Source organism: Euprymna scolopes, chromosome 29 (assembly GCF_053919585.1).
Source record: "Euprymna scolopes isolate OS-2025 chromosome 29, ASM5391958v1, whole genome shotgun sequence".
Taxonomy (NCBI): Eukaryota; Metazoa; Mollusca; class Cephalopoda; order Sepiida; family Sepiolidae; genus Euprymna; species Euprymna scolopes.
In genome coordinates, this window is record NC_136510.1 from 110,963,772 (window position 1) to 110,984,446 (window position 20,675).

At 33.9% G+C, this 20,675-nt stretch overlaps 1 protein-coding gene and 1 long non-coding RNA gene across 5 annotated transcripts in view; both read right to left on the reverse strand.

Annotated features, from left to right (window-relative positions):
* The window catches only part of LOC145252816 (uncharacterized), a 237,843-nt gene extending 226,266 nt beyond the window's left edge, over positions 1–11,577 (reverse strand). Inside the window, exon 1 of the long non-coding RNA XR_013863679.1 lies at positions 11,250–11,577. This is a non-coding gene — a long non-coding RNA (uncharacterized LOC145252816). The remainder of the gene's footprint in view (positions 1–11,249) is intronic.
* The window catches only part of LOC145252815 (neuronal acetylcholine receptor subunit alpha-10-like), a 979,766-nt gene that overhangs the window by 925,377 nt on the left and 33,714 nt on the right, over positions 1–20,675 (reverse strand). The gene's annotated exons all lie outside the window — the stretch shown is intronic.

Consider the following 20,675-nt stretch of genomic DNA (forward strand, 5'->3'; position numbering starts at 1 on the left):
ATAATTTTATTAATATTAACAGATATATATGTTCGTGATACTGGACATGCGATATTTTTATTTTTTTTATTTTTTATTTTTTAACACTTTCACCCCAAACAAGGCAAATTGCCACTTTGGTGTAGGGGGCTACTATCAGGGGCAACAACTACTGGGGTACTATGTAGGGATTTGGGCAGCAAGGCGTCGGTTCACGTTACACTTGAACTTCTGCACGTCAGTACTGTTGGGGAAGCAGGGACCCGGAATGGAATTCCAGAGTCTCGCGGTTCTGGGGAAGAAACTATTGGAGTAAAAAGATCTTTTACATCTAGGGACCTCTACAGTGTGGGGGTGGATCTAGTAGCCTGTCGGGTTTGTCGAGAGTGCTCGCGTCGTGGGGGCACAAGTGATTGCAGTTCGTCAGAGCATTCACCACTAAAATACTTGTAGAAAAGGCAGAGGGATGCAACATTTCGTCGATGGGACAGAGGCTGAAGCTTAGATGCCAGTTCAGGGCCTATCAGGTTTGCGACTCTCTTTTGAACCTTGTCAAGGAGCGAGAGACTAGTAGCAGATGCACCAGCCCAGATGTGGCAGCAATACTCCATACATGGGCGAATGGTGGCCTTATAGAGGTACAGGAAAATTGTCGGTTTAGACCAGAAGTTCTCGTCAAGCGACTTAATAAACTGGTGCCTTCAACAAAAGAAACCAGTCCTAAAAAAGCTACACACAAACACGCACCCCCCACATACATATATATATATATATATATATATATATATATATATATATATATATATGTATGTATATATATATATGTATGTATATATATATATATATATATATATATGTATGTGTATATATATATATATATGTATGTATATATATATATATATATATATATATATATATATATGTTTTTATTTGTTTTTGTAAGTGATACTCTTTAAACGAATTCAATTATTTATACGAAAGTGCATTTTTACCTAAATGCGAGTTGGGAATAATTTTGCCTTTGACAAATTTGGTACCCCCTAAATGGGGAGCGACATGTATATATTATTTTTATCCTCTGACACATGTTTCGTCGTCTACAACTCATCAGAGTGGCTGAATCAAGCGAGATGGGTGTGTGTATGATGAGTGTGTACGTATGTGTGTGTGTGTTTAGACTTGTGTATTTTGAGGCAGCATTCCTTTAAACAGACATGTTTAATTAAAACGCGACGCTAATTGCACAAGCGTAAGGAGTTTAGTTGTGTTGAGATTTGAATGCTACATATTTTGGGCGTGGTTTGAAACTCTTCGATTCCGAAGCAAATGCTATACAATGGTATCAGTTGTAACAACGGACGAAGAGAGAGGCTGACTTGTTTGGATAGTGTTGCGACCGCGTGATGCTTGGAATTACCAGACTCATCATCCTCTCCCCTCTCCCTCTCTATTTGTTTCTTTGTCTGTCTCTATTCCGTTCAAAATGTAGATAGTGTAGTTCTCATATCATCAACTGACATTTTCTCAGAACTAAGTCGGATAATCTTTTGAATTCAGTGTTTTAATTTATTTTGATGCTACTCAGCTAGATTTTCATTATTGAAATAAATATCAACAGTTTGCACCGTGTACACACGAACACACACGCACACGCATACACACATACACATACACACATTATATATATATATATATATAAATATATATATCTATAAATATATATATATATGAGTGTGTGTGTCCGTGTGTGTGTCTGTGTGTGTGTGTGTGTACACACACACACACACATATATATATGTATATATATATATATATATATATATATATATTTTACACAGTGATCACCACTTATCAAGGCCCGGAAGCCACTCAGGGATAAGGATTATTACAAGTACATTACGTTAGTGTGGAGTGGAGATTTGATGAAGTGTTTAATTAATGGGGCGGTTCATTAGCAATTTATTAACATTGGACTTGAAGACATCCAAGTTGTAGTCCGGAGGGAAGCAGGCAGACGGAACAGGGTTCCACAGGCGTATATATATATATATATATATATATATATATATATATATATATATATATATATGTATATATATATATGTATAGCAAAAATGGTATTTAGTATATATACATATATATATATATATATATGTATATATATATATAGAGAAAAAATGGTATTTAGTAAAAATATATATATATCTATAGCAAAAATGGTATTTAGTAAAAACCTGAAGGAAGTGCTCAGTACTATTGCGGAGCAAATATGTTTTATTTTTTAATACCGTTTTATCTGCTACACATGTTTCGGTTATCAATTCGTATAAACGATCTAGTAACATCATCGGACATTTTTTTACTGTAATGTCTGATGAAGTTACAGAATCGTTAATACGATTCGATAACCGAAACATGTGTAACTAAGCAGATAAAACGACAATAAAAAAATAAAACATATATATATGCATATGTGCACATACACGCACACACATACATATATGAAAATAGAAAATCTGAATTTAATAATGTAGAATCAATAAAATTTAATGCTTGTTAAAAAAATGTAATTAATGATTAAAGTATGTTCATTTATCCGTGCGTCTACCATGAATGGTTATCTCAGCAGAATAACTTATATAAGGCAAATGTGGCTAATTAGAAATGTTGCTTATTAGCACATAAATTGACAATTAAAAGCTAAATGATTGTGTAAAAAAGAACATTCTAGCGTTGAAAGTATAGGGATATAATAAATGTATATATAATCATTTATATATATATATATATATATATATATATACATATATGTATATATAATCATTTATATATATATATATATATATAAATGTAAATGATTATATCTACATACACGTATGGGTGTGTATACTATCATATTTTGCCATATATTAAACAGATGTGTATATTTATTGCCATGTTGATACATCTTCTTTCCTTTTGGTACTAGAGTGAAAATAACGGCGAAGACTAAAATATTCCAAGTGTTAAAAATCTCTCTCTCTCTCTCTCTCTCTCTCTCTCTCTTTATATATATATATATATATATATATATATATATATATATATATATATATATATATATATATATATATATATATTAAAATAGACATTCCGACGAGTTATTTACGACCTTCGATTCCATGGTCGAGTGGACGAACTGCCTACTATCAACACGACGTTTCTAGGTTTAATCCTTGGCTTAAGAGAGATGCTAGTCTAGCGGCACTGATGAGTTGTGATACAACGAAACAGGACTGTATGTCGATGACTACAAATATATTTTAAGCCTCCCTCTTGTGGTACAGCACCGTCGTAAATAATCTCACCTGCTACTTAATTGGCTGAAAATGCGAAGTTCGTTGTTTGTTTATTTACGAACAGGCGATTTGAGCACTATAAAAGTGGTGGCGCGTATCTCTCTCTCTCTCTCTCTCTCTCTCTCGCTCTCTCTCTCTCTCTCTATATATATATATATATATTACATATACACATAATAATATAAGGTTATATAATGAATAGATTTTTATTAATTACTTAAGTATGCATCTGTGAAACTTTTTCATAATACGTATATATGTATATATATATATATATATATATATATATATATATATTTATATATATATATGAAACTTTTTCACAATACGTATATATGTATATATATATATGTATATATTTATATATATATGAAACTTTTTCATAATAAATGTTTAATCATATGTACATATCTGCATACAAACACACACACACACACATATATATATATATACACATAAGTATATATATATATATATATATATATATATATATATATATATATATAGTCTTGGAAGTTTTTAACCTTTACAACTATACAAAAAAATATTTTTTATCATTCGTTAGAAAACCATCTAGTCAGTAAGTCATTTAATCACCTGCAATCACTACATCAACTCGCTCTCGAATTTAGTATAATACCAATAATTTATTTTTCAAGGGATCATCAGTTGTTTACCATGGAACACTGTTTCGGGGATTTATATATATATATATATATATATATATATATATATATATATATATATATAAATTTTATTTGTGCTGCATAAGCATTTATAAATGTATATATGTGTGTGTGTGCATATATATATACATATATATATATATATATATACATATACATATATATGTATATATATATATAACCGGGTATGTGTCAGTGTACGTGTGTGACGTTGTTCATATGTATAACTGTATTTATGCAAGTCTTTGTATTAATGCGTAGACTATTTTATGTGCGGCTTATTTGTCTGAGTACAAAACGCAGGGAAAGTCAGTAAGACGGAGGGTGAGAGAGTGGGGGTAAGAGAAACAAAGTGAGTGAAATAATATATGTTTATGAGGAAGAACGAGTTATGGATGGGGCAAATTAAAAGGAGAGAGAGTTTGAGAATGAGAATATGTGTGGAAACGAGAAAAAGGGTGATAGCGACAATGCTTTATGTTGGACTTTCGTTCCAAACTTCTATCACCATATTATTTTGTCGTTTATATTGTCGTTACAAATAAGTATTTACAACAAAATAATATCACTTTTGAACATCCATACATTCAGTCTAAACGACGCTGTGTAAAGATGAATATAGTAGATAATAAACACATCAAACAAATAAAATGTCATCTCTTGGCGGGAGCCGCTTGACAGTGTTTAATCGGTCATTCTTCCAGGCATTATCTCTTCCTTTGTGTAGACTTTTTTTTATCGATCGTCTGACGAAAATAATATGAAGGTAGATCATCCCCAATTTTTGACTCGTCCAGAGTGCAGTGTTTTAGATAAAAGATGGGAAGCGGATCTGAGTTTTGTAATGTGTTCTTTCATGGAATCATTTCTCGCCTGCACCCCAGGCATGAACTGGTTTTGCCTATGTATTTAATACCGATAAACACAAAAAGTTAGTGTTCGAGATAAGTTAATCGGAATACCTATAATACCACCAGGTTAAGAGACGTAAACGGTTTTATAAAATATCTAACTGATGTTAGGTGTTATGGTGTTCCTTTGCGGAACAAGGTTTCCCAACCAGGATGCCGCGGACTCCTAGAAATTCCTGCCAAGAAAGGTTATCTTGAAATAATGCTAATACATTATTGAATTGTAAATAAATTGGGAAAAATGAGCCAGTTTTTATGTGTTAGAACCATTTGTAAGGAAGAGATATGATATTTTATTCATAATTGTTAATAAATTTGAGAGAAAACTTTTTTATAAATTTCATAATAAACCAGTTATTAAAATGAAAACTATTGCTTGCATTATACATGAGAAATAAGATTATAAGATATTTTCTTATGTATAGGTTCCTTAAAATATTACTAATACGGGAAACGTTTCCCGAAAGTAAACGGGTTTAGCAGTACTACTGTATGGGGCTGTAAGTAAACAACGTACAGAACCAATATTCCGCCAGACAAGTATTCGCTTTAAAATGTTATGGGCAGCAATTATTTTCTTTTTTTTATCTCACGAAACACAACCGATAACATAACTTTCGTCTTGTGTTGATATTACTATATATTACCATTAATATAAGCAATCGTTGACGTTCCTACTCTGTACTAACTCGAAAACCTCTGTAACTTTTTTCCTAGTAAAACATCATGCTCAGAATCCTATCAAACTGTCCTACGCTATTTGAATTGCATTTTTCTTATTTTATACAAGCTGATTCATCGATCGAAAGCAAAACAGGTACTACACATCGATCTAAACCCGAATGAGCTGTGATATACTTGTGACTGGAGATCACATGTGAATTTAATATTCCATGACACTTCTTCCTTTGAAGGAAGCCGGTTCAAAATACCAAGAGTGAATGCTACTTGCAATTTTATTTATCCTGGGACGGATATTCCTCTAGTAACTATATGTAACTTGATATAGCGAGGGATAATGTTACTTAAAATGTTAATATTTAACTGTTGATTCGTCTATTTATATTTTTAACAAACTTTGCATGGCTTATCTTTGCTTGAACTTTCTTGTGTACCTGTTTTTTTATTTTTTGCCTTTTATATTTATTCTTTTCTGTATTTGCCCTTGTATAGTGTTAATATATGCTTGCATGATTTAAAGAAGTTACGTTTATATATCACTAGCGAGGGGTACCCGGCGTTGCCCGGGTGTTTGTAGGTGTCTGTGAAAAAAACAGGTGCCTGTGAAAAAAAAGCCTTGACGACGCGCAGTTGGAAAATAGTAAAGTGTGAAAAAAACAGGTGCGCGTTTTTGATTGACGTGACGGCGATAGGTATTCAGCAGTTAGCATTTTGTGCGGGACAGTTTTCAATGAGGTGAATAAATCGGTTTGTCTGTTTTTAAAAACCCGCTCCCTCGTCTAGAAATGAAAGCTACCGTCTGATATGACGAAGTCGACATTGACCAAACGTTCACTGGGTCTAGGCATGTGATTAGAATCGAGTTTCGCTTTTTGTGTATACCGAAAACCGAATGTAACGCGTGCCGATGCGGGAAATGTCGAATAATTTGAAAGCCAATAAAATTAAATAGACAGGCGAGCTCCGTGGTTAAGTGTGAGATATTACAATTTATAGATGATATAAAAAGTTTTAAGAAGTTGTGAAGCGAGCGAGCGCTTCTCTGAAACAAGCCTTTTGTGGATATCGAGGAAAAGCGTACATACATACATACATTTTCGCTTTTATATATATAGATTATAGTGGGCTATTGTAAGCAAATCCTCTAGTATTTATTATTATGTGAGACTCAATTATTGTATTGCATGAAACAAATATGCCTTCCATTAAAAAAATCAATGAATCAAATAAAATAATTCTATATATGTTATGCATCTGAACTGATTAAACTTGAAAAGTTTAGAAATTACCAAAGTAAAAATTAAAATGGTAATCTCTATGAGCTTGAGTTATGATTTTGTTATTTTTCTAGAATTAAATATGTCCGCTAACAAATCAAAATATCGATTTTTTTTTTATTTATTATTAGTGTACTATCTTATTGACAACACACTAACGCACTCCGGTCGAATTCATTTATTTCATCTGGAATTTGAAAATATCCAGACATTCTTAAACAAATACATACACAAAAAGTTCATTTTATTTTAGTAAGAGCTAGACTTTCTTCGTGTGTTTCTAAACTTAGATACATAAACATAATACAAAAAAGTTAACATATATTTACAAAATAAATTTTGACTTAATGGATCCGGATAACGCTGACTCGGGACAGCTAGTATAGTATTGATATTATCCTCTGTGTTTCCAGCAAAGAAGCAAAATATAATACTTGATATTTTCTGATTTTATCTAGTTACAAGACCAGAATTCTTTAGAGTTTTATTTAAATATAACTTTCCTTCGTGAGGTAATAAATAAAGTATTGAATAAATTCAGGTCTAAGCGTTACATTTCTAGATATTGAAGGTTAAATCCTTGATGCAAGCGACACTAAGAATACAAGTACGAATTAGCTAAAACTTCTATATGATCATGGTTGACGAAACGAGGGCATGCTATCCCCGTGAAAGCGTTTCGTTCGAAATTCTGTTAAGATTCTCGAGTTCGGCAGAAGAATTCCTGGGTTCGACAAGATACAACTGAAGAATGGCGGAAGTTACATCGGCTGAAACGCTGTAGAAAGAGTGGCCTAAATAATCTGAATGTTACAAATTTATTTAAGATAAATGTCCTACATATTTCAATAACATGCTTTCTTTTGGGGGGAGCTTAAAAAAACTTCATACCAAAATCTGTGCTTATACATCCTATCATTTGGACGCTTCATATTTAGAATTACATTTAGCGATTAATAAGAATAAAATACCACAGCCCGTAAATCTCGGTAGTCGAATGGAGTTGTCGACCCTTAAATCTTAACGCATTTTTTTTTATTTATTTATTTTTTTAATTCAATTTTCACCCCAAACAAGGCACAGTGCCACTTTGAAGTAGGGGGCTACTATTAGGGAATTAATTTGCGGGGTCATTATGAAGGGAGAAGAGTAGAAAGATGTTTGTTAACATTACACTTGAACTTCTGCATATCATTGCAGTTGGGAAAGCAGAATCCCGGAAGGGAGTTCCAAAGACCCGCAGTTCTGGGGAAGAAACTATTGGAGTAAAAGGCTTTCTTGCACCTAGGGATCTCCACTGTAAAGGGATGAGACTTAGTAGCTTGTCGGGTTTGTCGGGGGTAGTTACGTCGGGGAGGTACAAGTGTTTGCAGTTCGTCAGAGCATTCACCATTAGAGTATTTGTAGAACAGGCAGAGGGATGCAACATCTCGTCGATGGGACAGAGGTTGAAGCCTAGATGACAGTTCAGGACCTATCAGGTTGGCGACTCTTTTTTGAACCCTGTCCAGGAGTGAGAGACAAGCAGCAGATGCACCAGCCCAGATGTGACAACAGTACTCCATACATGGGCGAATTGTTGCCTTTTAGAGGTATAGGATACTGGCAGGCGTAAGTAGTTTTCTAGCACGGTAGAGGGAGCCAACCTTCCTTGCAGCAGCCTTGGCAATGCTCTCAATGTATCTATTCCAGTTCATATTCCCTGTAAACGTTAGGCCGAGGAGTTTAAAAGAAGTACTTTCAGGCAATGTGTTCTTGGCCATTGCTATTGCTGGTAGAGAAGGTTTCTTGTAGTTATTGAAGGAAACAAGCTTAGTCTTAGCAGCATTGAATGAGACCAACCATTTTTGTCCCCATTCCACTACGGATTGGAGGTCATCCTCTAGTGTTTCTGCCATTTTCTTGGATATGTGTTCATTTGTTTTCCCCTCATATCTGTTATAGAGAGTGGTGTCATCGGCAAATATACCCATCTCCGAAACAATATTATCAGGGAGGTCGTTTATGAATATCAGGAACAATAGAGGTCCAAGTATAGACCCTTGAGGCACTCCCGCATTTATGTCATGTTGTTTGGATGTACGTCCGTCGAGGACAACTTTGATTTTTCTATTACTTAAGAAGGATTTAATTACGTTATGAATTCTTCCAGTGATTCCATATGATCTAATTTTCCTTAGAAGACCATCGTGCCATACCCTGTCAAAAGCCTTAGATATATCAAGGGCTACCGCTCTACCCTCCCCTGTTTTATCCAATGAACGGTATATACGTTCAGAAACTACAGTTAAGATATCTGCTGTTGAACGGGCTTGCCTGAATCCATATTGTTTGTCAGTCAGGAGTTTAGCAGCTGTTAGGTGCTGGACTAGGACTTGATTAACTAAGGACTCAAATATTTTGGCGAAAAGCGGCAGGAGGCTAATGGGACGATAATTTAGTGGGGCAGTTCTTTCACCAGAATTCTTGAAGACTGGTACCACAGAGGCGGTTTTCCAGCAGTCGGGAAAACAAGATTCGTTAAGGTATTTATTGTAAAGTTTGGACAGAACTGGAGCAACCTCGGCAGAGCATTTTTATAATAGCACAGCCGGGATGAGATCTGGTCCACATGCTTTAGAGGTGTCTAGGTTTTTTATAATAGCATGTACCTGAGAAGGGGTGATTTTCAAATCGTCAAGTGTGGCGTCTGTTCGCAGAGGAAAATCAGGGAGTGAGTGGTGTACCGAGTTCAGTGTGGAGTTTGAGGCAAACCGACTGGCAAGCAGATTAGCCTTGTCAGTTGCCGTGCAAGCAACCTCATGGTTGTTTGTTAGTGGGGGAATAATTGACTGTCCATTATTAACTACGCTGTTGTAGATTTTCCAAAAATCCCGGGTTCCTAATTTCTGTGCTTCGATGCGCTTTCTGGTGGTTTCAGAGTAATCTGACTTAGCTGTGTCTATCACTCTCTTACAATTATTTCTAGCTTCTATAAACTTCTGTTTATTTGAGCTGGACTTATGTCGGTTGAATCTGCGGAACGCATGCTGCCTTTGACAAATGGCAGCTGCACAAGCAGAAGTAAACCATTGGGGGGAGTGGGGCTGGCTATAGTATTTCCGTGCGGGAACATGTGCTTCAATAGCAGTTTTGAACCATTCAGTTGTCTCATTTGCACACTGTTCCGCTGGAAGAGTAAAGATATTTTCTCATATAATTTAATTTTCTTATTTAAAGAAAAAATAAATTATCTGATTTTTGAAATATGACATTTTCAGTCCGTGAATATTACGTACGTCATAAAGATTTGTCTGTATTTTCTATTTTTTTAAACAAAATTCAGTACTAAATGAGAACCAGTTATACTGTAACATCTTTTTTTATTTTTAATCTAATACCAACATCGGAAGATTGTGTAAAAAAAAAACACTTGTTATTATTATTATCTAAATTAGTACACCGTTAAAATGACACTTGTTATCTCAAATATAAAACAGGGTGCGATTAGCTGCTGTACTGCTGGGTGGCAGAGCTGTCTGACCGAAAACTGTATTTAAAAAAGTCTGTTTCGTTAATATTTAATGGCAAATATTGCGTCTTTTCCGAAGCAAAAAAATTTTTTATTTCCAGTACGCTTTTGCTTTAAATATGTTGTATTTCCTGATGGTACACCATTTTAAATAGAGGATATATTTCTCTTTATATCCGAACTCCTGTTCTTGACATGAGCACTATCGTTTACTAATTTCATGGTAGATACCTTTATGGATAACGCTGCTTGTAAATGCTTCCTTTCTAGTTTTTCTGTTATTTTTATATAACTTTATAACGCCGTGATAAATAACTTTGTGTTTATTGCCGAGAGAAGTTTGAAGTGTGATTTATCATGTTCACACAAAATATTATGGGGGGGGCTCAAATAATGAATTTAATTAGAAAATATGATTATTTATGGGGGCAGTGCATGACAAGTATTTGTTTGCATTCGATTCGAAAACGAACAGGTTGTAGACAGCAGGGAAGCAGCTCCGTGATAATTTATCCGTAGGTTATGACGTTCCTGCTTTCCCCTCTTCTTAATCATCATCATCATCATCAGCATCATCATCATCATCATCATCATCGCAGAAGCAGAAGCAGAAACAGAAGCAGCAGCTGGGAGGTGACGGTTGTTCAATAGTAAACGCTGTAGGCTGACACCCTTAATGTGCTAAGTTCGAATCTAGTTCGTTCCACATAAACATTTTTGCTTAGGATATATTGGCAACCTTCACGTGGTCCTTCATATAAGTACCTGACAGACTTCTAGAAAGAATTCTAACGAGAAGGATATCGGGGAAACAAATGCCAACAAATCATCATCATAAAGCATGCTCAACAAAATAACAAACAAACAAGCAACAGAAACCGTAGCACAATATTCCAATAATATTCCTTGGTTTCCTCCAATCTCTTTGGTGCTTGACATTCCAGGTTTGTCCCATAGTCGCCATACTAGTAATTCCGGCTTATCAACGTTAATTGTCCGCACCTTCGTGTGTAATTTCTGACGACGTTACTTTTTTGCGAAGTATCCTTGAACTCTCACATAAAACGCCTGGTAATTTTACATAGCCACCCATCTACTATTGGCAAGGTTCAACATCGCTTAACCGTGATGATCTAACGAAAACTGGTATATTAGCTTGATTATGCTACATATAGATATTTACTTGGTTTATTCGGTATTCTCGGATTAGTTACGTTTTTAATACTTCGTTCCAAGGGGCATAACTCTTAGTTGTTAAATCATGTTATTCTAGTTTTATATAATTCCTTTTCAAATTGAACTGTAAAGAACACTTGATATGACGAATCAAATCGAATGCGAATGTTTGTTTGTTAAATCCAAGATATGAAGCCCACTATGCCTGTCTGTTGTTCGTTTGTCTGTCACCATATTTTCCAACTAAAAGTCGCAGAGCGGAGCTAGAAGCCCCAAACGATTGGATTTTTTATGGACCGTTGTTTTATGGGTTTTAGGCGGTTAAAATTGTTTTTAAGGGGTAAAAAATGGGTTAAAATTGAAAAAAAAAAGTTTGTACAATTATCTTAGTTTATTTTTCATTTTTAATCGCTTCATATGCGTGTCACGTAGGTTCAGTGGTAACGTCACCAGCTTTGATCGCTCTTGTTTTGCTTTCGGTTTCTGATGGCCTCAAATACTTTTTTTTTACTTTTGAAATGACGATTCTATAATAATATATACAGAAATCTGCACAAATTAAAATATCATATTTAAGCGTATTTTACGAGCGAACAACTATGAGCGCCCTCTCTCGATCGTTAATATAAAAATTTTACTCAAATTCGTAATCTTTTTTCATTCCAAACATATTTGGTACCAATACACCAATTTCTCTTCATCCACCAAGTTCCAGCTATGAAGGTTACATGTTTAATCACTGTTTACTGGAATGTGGTGAAACTTTGGTGATTGCCATAACATTGCTTTAGCCCTTTGTGGGTTTTACACACATTGGATGATAAGCCTGCAGATGTTTATCTCCATGTCTTATTAAAAATGTAATGTATATTACACAATAACGACACTATTTCCAAACTAAAGAATACCAGTCTAATCACGTTGTTTTCAGGTGTGCTTGCAACGCAGGGGTCATCATCTCTAACCCATTAAACGGCGATAATACGAAAACTATTTGAAATTTAAAACTGAAACTTGAAAGACCCTTCAGGCATAAACTGATGATTAATTCTTTAAAACATTTTTAAAATGGAGAAAGAATTGCAAATTTTATTGTAAATTTTGTGTTAAGTATTGAAGCTTATCAGGTGTCATACAATATCTCAAAGTCACATAAAAGCGTATTTGATGTCGAATACATGTGTGTTAGCATTGGACCCTAAGAGTGTTGGGTACGCTTTATTGAAACTTCATACAAAAGAATCAGGTATATAATATTTTTTATTGGTATCAAATATGACTGAATTGCAGTATGAATTGTTGAAGTGTCATGAATTAATGGGATTTTAAAGGGTCACTGTACATCCTTTAAACATCAAAATAATTTTTCATGATTACCAATTGTATGTTTCTTCAAAAAGTGGGAATGGTACAATGAAAGATACAAGTTCAAAAACAGGACTATTAAAAATATATATAAAATAGGGGCAGTTTATTTCACGAACACAAAGATAAACTTTTTTTTTTATATATATAATGAAACGTTGTTACTATGAAATACGGCGTGCCATTATTTATTCCTGAATGAAATCGAATGTTAATATGCTGCGATAGTCCACCGATATAAATGAGGAACTATAACAAATATTGGCTCTTAGGACGAAAGCTATCGATAACAACAGCCACTAGACATACTAAATTTAATTCATAGAAAGAAAGATAAAAAAATATTTTGGATATGAATGTGTCACAATAAATTAAGTTGATTACTCGATTGTAATAATAACATTAATAATAATAACAAATACTACGACTACTACTACTAATAATATTTTCTACGTCACCATAAATTGTGCCGCACGAAAAAATGAGAAAAGTCAAGGAGGATGTAAAGACTGAGAGGAGAAAGCACTAAGCAAACCTCCACTAGACGAGGGATAGGAGTATTGGAACTCATAATCCAGTGAAAACCGATGATAAATCTATGGTAGCCGGCTATTGCGATAACAAAAATTAATTTGCACGAAAAAATAAGTGAGTTGTAACAATAATAATAATCATCAGCCAGGCACCAGGGAACATCACATATTTTTGTCAGAGCGTAATCTCTGATTATGAGCTGCGTGAGAACTTCTACTACTACTACTACTACTACTACTACTACTACTACTAATAATAATAATAATAATAATAATAATAATTCAGAAACTATCGAAATTTCACGGAATCAGAAATATATTGGACAAAGAAATACGTCGTGATTAAGCAGATATTTTTCTGCATATTGAAAAAAGTATTTTAGACAGCAAAAGCAATAACACAAAACAAATAAGAGTCCATGAGTTTTTTTATGAAAATAATTCCAATGCATTTGAAATATAGAACCGACCCAAATGAGATAAATAATAAATTACTAATAAATACTAAGAAAGTAATATTGTGCTACATAGTTCGATACAAATAATAGTTATAATAAATAATAATAGTAATAATAGTAATAATTAAATTGCATTGTCAGAGACAATCTTGAAATAACTTTTTAGGGTTCTATTTTTTATGTAATCTTTCGTTTACATACTTTCTTTTTACGTAACAAACTGCTCAAGATTTTGTAATGTAAAGAATAGAGAACGTGACTACACCAAAGGGAGGTCACTCTCATATTCTTGTCTTGCATTGTCGAATTGGGTCTTTTAAAACCAAAGTTTGCAAATTCGGCCTTTCTTTTGCCTACAAAAACTGTGTTTTGCTATTTTTAAAGCCTACTTTACGAATCAACGAATAAAAAAAGCAAGCAAATTATTATATACATAATTCTGAAGTTTTACTTATATATTGTGTCTGTGTTGCATGGGGAGGGGGAAAAAGAAAAATATATAAAAATATGAAGATGGAGTCTGACGGATAATATTAAATTTTAACAAATATATATTTTCTTATTTTCATGATATTGCGTTATATTTGGCTCATAAACGTATTTTATACGTATATATATATATACACACACACACACACACATATATATATATATATATATATATATATATATATATATATATATATATGTTAGCCCACGCCATATTAGTCAACACAAACAAGACTACGTGTCTGAATATGTGTTAAAAAATGGCGGCCAAATTGTAACGTTAATTTCCATGAAAATGCATTGTTGTACTTTGTCCCTGGAAGATTCCAAATGAGAAAAAAAACTTCTGAGCCGCATAAGGAATCAGAAATGAGGTAACGACGAACGGACGAGGAAATAGTTTAGTATAACGAAGACCAGTAATCTAATCTATGATCTTTCTTATATTTTTTTATCTCTGCGTCGTGTAAATGTCAATAACAGCTTGATGAGATCGCCACTCAAATAAAACGGAACAGCAAAAAATAAAACCATTGTATGTGATGCAATCGAAAGAAAGTCAAGAAAATAACGATTAAAAACTCATTTGAAAATATATTCTATCAACATGTTTATTCTATTTGTATTTTTATTATGTTTTTAGTTCCACTTTTTTCTAGACAATCAGTTTTAATAAATGACTGTAATATAAACCTGTTTGATTATTTTTAAAAATACGTCATTCATTTCCTTTAGTACATGATAGTAAAGTGTATAATCTAATAAATCATTTTAATTTAGATATTTTTAAGATGGACTATATTATAATGAAAAAGAATTATAGATAATTGGGTCATCACTACACTGATTGTGGATGTATTCAATTATCCATCTCATCTTTCCTAAGAGCAGTTGCTTGTTGTTGCTAATTCCTACTTCGGCAGGTTGCTGGCTTTCTCATCAAACTTCGCTTTCACTTGTTTTATGGTCAACCGCCCCTTCTTTGCGATTTTATGAATTGGTGTTTTGATGCCAAAGACGGATTCACTATTAGCATCATAATGAAATGGTCAACGAACAAAGATATTATTTGAGGTTATTATATAAACATTTGTGCCCACCGTGAAAGCCTCTTTTGTCATGGCATTGTCATTATAACCAATCCACAAGAGTGTTTTTTCTGGCCATCATCGTTCACTGGATTGAGTTGACTTTGATTACACCTGTGTAATCATTTGCTGCAAAAAATCATACTGGTAATTTTTGTTCTGAGAATGAAAATTGTGTTGATTCCTCGGACAGGTGCTTGCAAGTTCTATTTTGCACATTTAATAACTATTTCAATCATATTATACATGCATAAAATCATATTATACATGCATAAAATCATATTATACATGCATAAAATCATATTATACATGCATAAGTAAAAGAAAAGCATGAGTTCTCCGTACATCGGGTCTCAATCTGAACAAGATGGCAGGTTTATAATTTTTATTTTAATAAACTTTTGTCATATTTGATAATTATGTTATGTGTTTTTTACATGTGTATGCTTGTCAAAAATGATTTCTCGGTATATGCGGCTTTGATATCATTTCTCTCATATAGTCTGGAGGACTTCTATGTAAACAAGTTTTATAGCAAGCTATTGAAAGGAATTTGTAATTTGTTGGAAATTTTGGAGAATTGTATTTCCCTGGGAGAAACATCGAAGTTGTTTAGGACTTCAAATATCTAGATGAATTCATCGACTCTGGTCATTGTATGAATACAAGTATTTGCCAGGCTCTATCCACTTTTTTGACAGCGTATAGAAATGTTCTTTCAAGAATGAGACAAAACTCAATGTTTCCACTGCATCATCCAAAACCCTTTTAATCTATGGATCAAACTCTCGGACGTTAAATATCGCTTAATCTGAAAAAAAAAATTGATTGTTCATGCATCAAAAATGCTACGCATCATGTGCAACATTTCGAGGATGTATTACATTAGATAATGACTATCTTTCGCCAAGTTTCAATCGAGTGAATTTTACTTGTAGATATTACTGCCCTTAACATCTAATAATTATGTGATTCTAGATACAATCTGAGAAAATAACGTAACTAGGCCGGTCATAAACGCGGTACTCTGCTGGCATTTTTGGCCTCCATGACTTAAAGATGTGAGAGAACGTCATGGATTAAAAATCGTAAAGTCAGCGCACAAAAGCAGATGTATACTAACACAGAAAACTTCCGAGCAGCATCGTCTACATTCCCCAATTAAAAAAAGATACAATAACTAGAAAGCTACAAATATTCCCCAAAGCGCTAGAAGATAAAATCTAATGATGGAGGGTAGACGTTATTAACCTGCACACGACCACACCTCAACTTGATAGAATAAAAGGAACATAATTTCAAAGTAGCTCAGATTCTGTAAGACAAATTGTCGAGGGTGAATTATCGATCATGCACATTTATTTTTAAATAGTAAGACCTATATATGCATCTAATTCGAGTATCGCCTTTAAAAAAATTGGGATACTTTGCGTGTTTTCTTGTTGTTAAACGTGACTATGCGTAATAAGTTAGGGACAGTGATGACATTTATATAATAATGCATAAATCCACCTTCATGTTCGTGCGTACGTTATCACCAGTCACATTCTGCTATCTAAAAGATGATATGATTCGATTGCAGTGGATGCCATGCAAAAAAATAAAAATAATAATCATAATAAAATAAAACTTCATATGATAGTAAACACGAAACTTGGACTAAAATATACTTCCGTGCATATGATCTAAGTGCAGTATATGATTTGTCCACAAATAGTACAATACTTTCGTGAGGGTATGTGTTTGCTCTCTGGTATCAATAGAATAGAAATCTTTAAAACTCTTAGAAGAGATTTTGAAAAAGTATTCAAAAGAGTCACATTGCCATATATAGTTTGAGATTATTTTGACGATAATTCCTAGATAAATATGTTTTGTTTTGGTTTTAACACATGTGGTGCGATAATGTGGTGGGGTTTGCGTTCGTATCGGACATCCCTATACTATTTTTGCCAGACCTAGGCTGAGGCACAAACCACCACTCTCTCTGGCTCTTTCTTTCCGCTCTCTCTCTCTCTATTATTTCTCTCTCTCTCTCTCCATCTCTCTCTTTATTTCTCTATATTTTGGACAGAGTGTAAGAATAAAACTCTAACCAATGTAGCTGCTTACGTCAAAGTGGCAATTCCACTTATAAAAGCCAGCAAGACACTCAAGGATAAGTGTTAAGTGCTAGGTTCACGTATTGCATATCAATATCCAGCTTGTTTTCCAAGCACTTATACTGATTGTTCTCCAATGAGCTAACTATACATGCACCCCCTCAAGATAAATACATTTGACAAACAAACCTCTTAACTGAAAGGTCTCTAGATGCTCGAATTTTTCTACTCTAATAGCTATTTTACCTGCTTGGTTTCCTTGACTGTACAAACAGCAGACATTTAAATGGAATGCACACAACTATCTTGCGACACAACTTCCCATTTAGGATACTGCTTATAAATTTGGCCCCCACACTTAGTAGCGTAATTCAAAGTGGTAATATTCCTTGTTTGAGATGAACCAACTTAAATAAAAAAATATTTAGATTGTTATTAAAGACGTAAAAACGATGGGCTATTAAAAAATATCGGGGGGAATGGAGTTTTATTTTTCCTTGATTATCACCACTTATCAAAGTCAGGAAGCCACTCAAGGATAACTGTTAATAAGTGTTAGCTTGTTGGTGAAGAAAATTCCATGATGGTCAGTAACAGGTGTAATTTGTGTAGGTGTAATTATTTAAAAGGAAGTCCAGAAAATGTAATATTCAATAGTACTTAAAAGACACTAAGTTATAGTCAACGAAGAAGCAGTAAGTGGTTAATTTGTGTAGGTTTAATTATTCAAGAGGAAGTCCAGAAAATTTAATTTACATAGGACTTAAAAACACCAAGTTATAGGCAACGCAGAAGCAGTAATGATGTAATGGGTGTAGGTTTAATTGTCTAAGAGGACGTTAAGAAAATTTGATTTACATAGGATTTGAAAAACATAAAGTTATAGTCAACAAGGAAGCAGTAATAGTGTAATGTGTGTAGGTTTAATTATTCAAGAAGACGTCAAGAAAATTTTATTTACGTAGGACTTGATAACACAAAGTTATAGTCAACGAGAAAGCAGCACAGACGGACAGTTCTAGGCAACAATAGTATCATTTGTTTAATCCCTTATATGCGGAACCGCGTTGAACTTCCACAGTGCGTTTTACAGGAAGCTACTGTTAATAATGTTATTCGTTTAGAAAGAATAAATGCAAATGAGATTATAAGGCACATATTTATTTCACCTGTAAAAATAATTAACACTGTCAAATAAATATTTAAAAAAATGCATAAAATGCATCTATCTATGTAACAAAGCGCGTATTAGCGCGCTTGAATATATCATTATCAGCAGCAGTTTGGAGCGCGTATGCGAATTGGCAAGTGTCCGTGGGTTTGCGCCATAAGAAAAATAAAAAAAAAGAAAAAAATGCGTCACGTGGCGACGAGAAGAAAAAACCGGATGAGATAGACGTGTTGCCCGTAGTGGCCGTGAGAGATTTTAAAACAAGTGTTTTCTTAATCTCATGGCAGACGAAATGAACAATTAGAAAAAAAAAAAAAAAAAAAAAAAAGCTGGCATCGTTTATAAAGTAATAATTATGAATGTCTTTTGTATAAAACAAAAAAGTAAAAAAGCCGAGTCCGATTTGTTTATTTCTGTTTGGTTGTTCCTTTTCGGCGGTAACAGATGGTATAGGGGTCTAAGAGAGGTTTGACATGTTACAAACACGATTTGAGCGTAACGATCACGTTACATTTATTTATTTATTTATTTATTTTCTTTCTTATGACGCAAGCCCGCGCAGACTTGCCAATTTGAATGTACGCTCAAAACATCTACTGCTGCTGATATCTTCATGTGGATCATACGCGCTCTGTTACATCTTCTTCATTAATTAATATGAAATTGTAGCAATTTTATTTTCTAAAACAATAGATAGAATCTGCAGTTTTGCCGTTAAAATAATTAATTAAATATTACTTAAATCAATGTCATTTTTGAAATGTACAATTAAAAAGTAGGTTTCTTTTACTTGATGGAATAACATGATATTATTTTAGACAAGAGTGGGAGGGGCGCCCTGCCTTACCCAGTCGTAAAATTCGCTTAAATATAGTTTACTTTATCAAGATTTATTAATACAGAGGCCATCCACAATTTAATATTATATTGTACCTAATATATAGTACGGATTTCAATAGTTTAAAACGACGATTGCGTGCTCCCAGTTAGCATTTGTAGCTCCAGCCGCATACCCTGCCATTTAAGCTATCGACAGATAGATCAGAAATATTAAAAAATAATCAACTTCAATCTATGAATGAATTTGCGCATGCGCAAAAGTAATATAAAGTTGAATAGAACATTTTGCATTTCGACTTGTAGACAGATTTCTGTACGAGTTATTCATCCATCTAAACAATAATTTTACTCGGTATAAACCATCCTTAGAATATGATTAATATAACCTGTTAATTTTGGTGTTATGTGATTAGTAGTTTAAGGGTTTATAGGTTTAATATTTTCACGCACATATTTGCATATACTTTTTTTTACAAGGGGGTCATCACTTACCAAGGCCCGGAGGCCCCTCAGGGATAAGGGTTATTGCATGTACAGTAATCAATGAGATAGTATTGTATTAATCATTAGTATTGGAGATTTGATAGATACTTAAAGGGGCTATTTGTCAGGAATTTGTTAATGTTGGACTTGAAGACCTCCAAGTTGTAGTCAGGTGGGAAACAGGCAAAGGGGAGAGAGTTCCACAGTCGTGCACTTCTGAGAAAAAAGCTTTGCTCATGGAATCTACGTTTGGATTTAGGCACAGATAAAAAATGGGGAAAATTATTGACAGTAGTTTCAGCCAGACGGTTCTTTCTCGTGAAAGATTGGTGAGGGGGGACGAAAGATTGGAGTTGAGACGAGCGCTTCCCATGGAAATAACAATAAAACAAAGACATGCTCGCAACGTCTCTTCTGGGGGAGAGAGGCTGCAGGGAAGAGAAAAAGGCATCCTCCACTAAACCACGAAGTCTATTTTGTACTCTGTCAAGGTAGGATAGGCTGTTTTTAGCAGCTCCTTCCCAGATGTGGCAGCAGTACTCCATCCTTGGACGTACTTGGCTTTTATACAGATAGAGAATTGCATC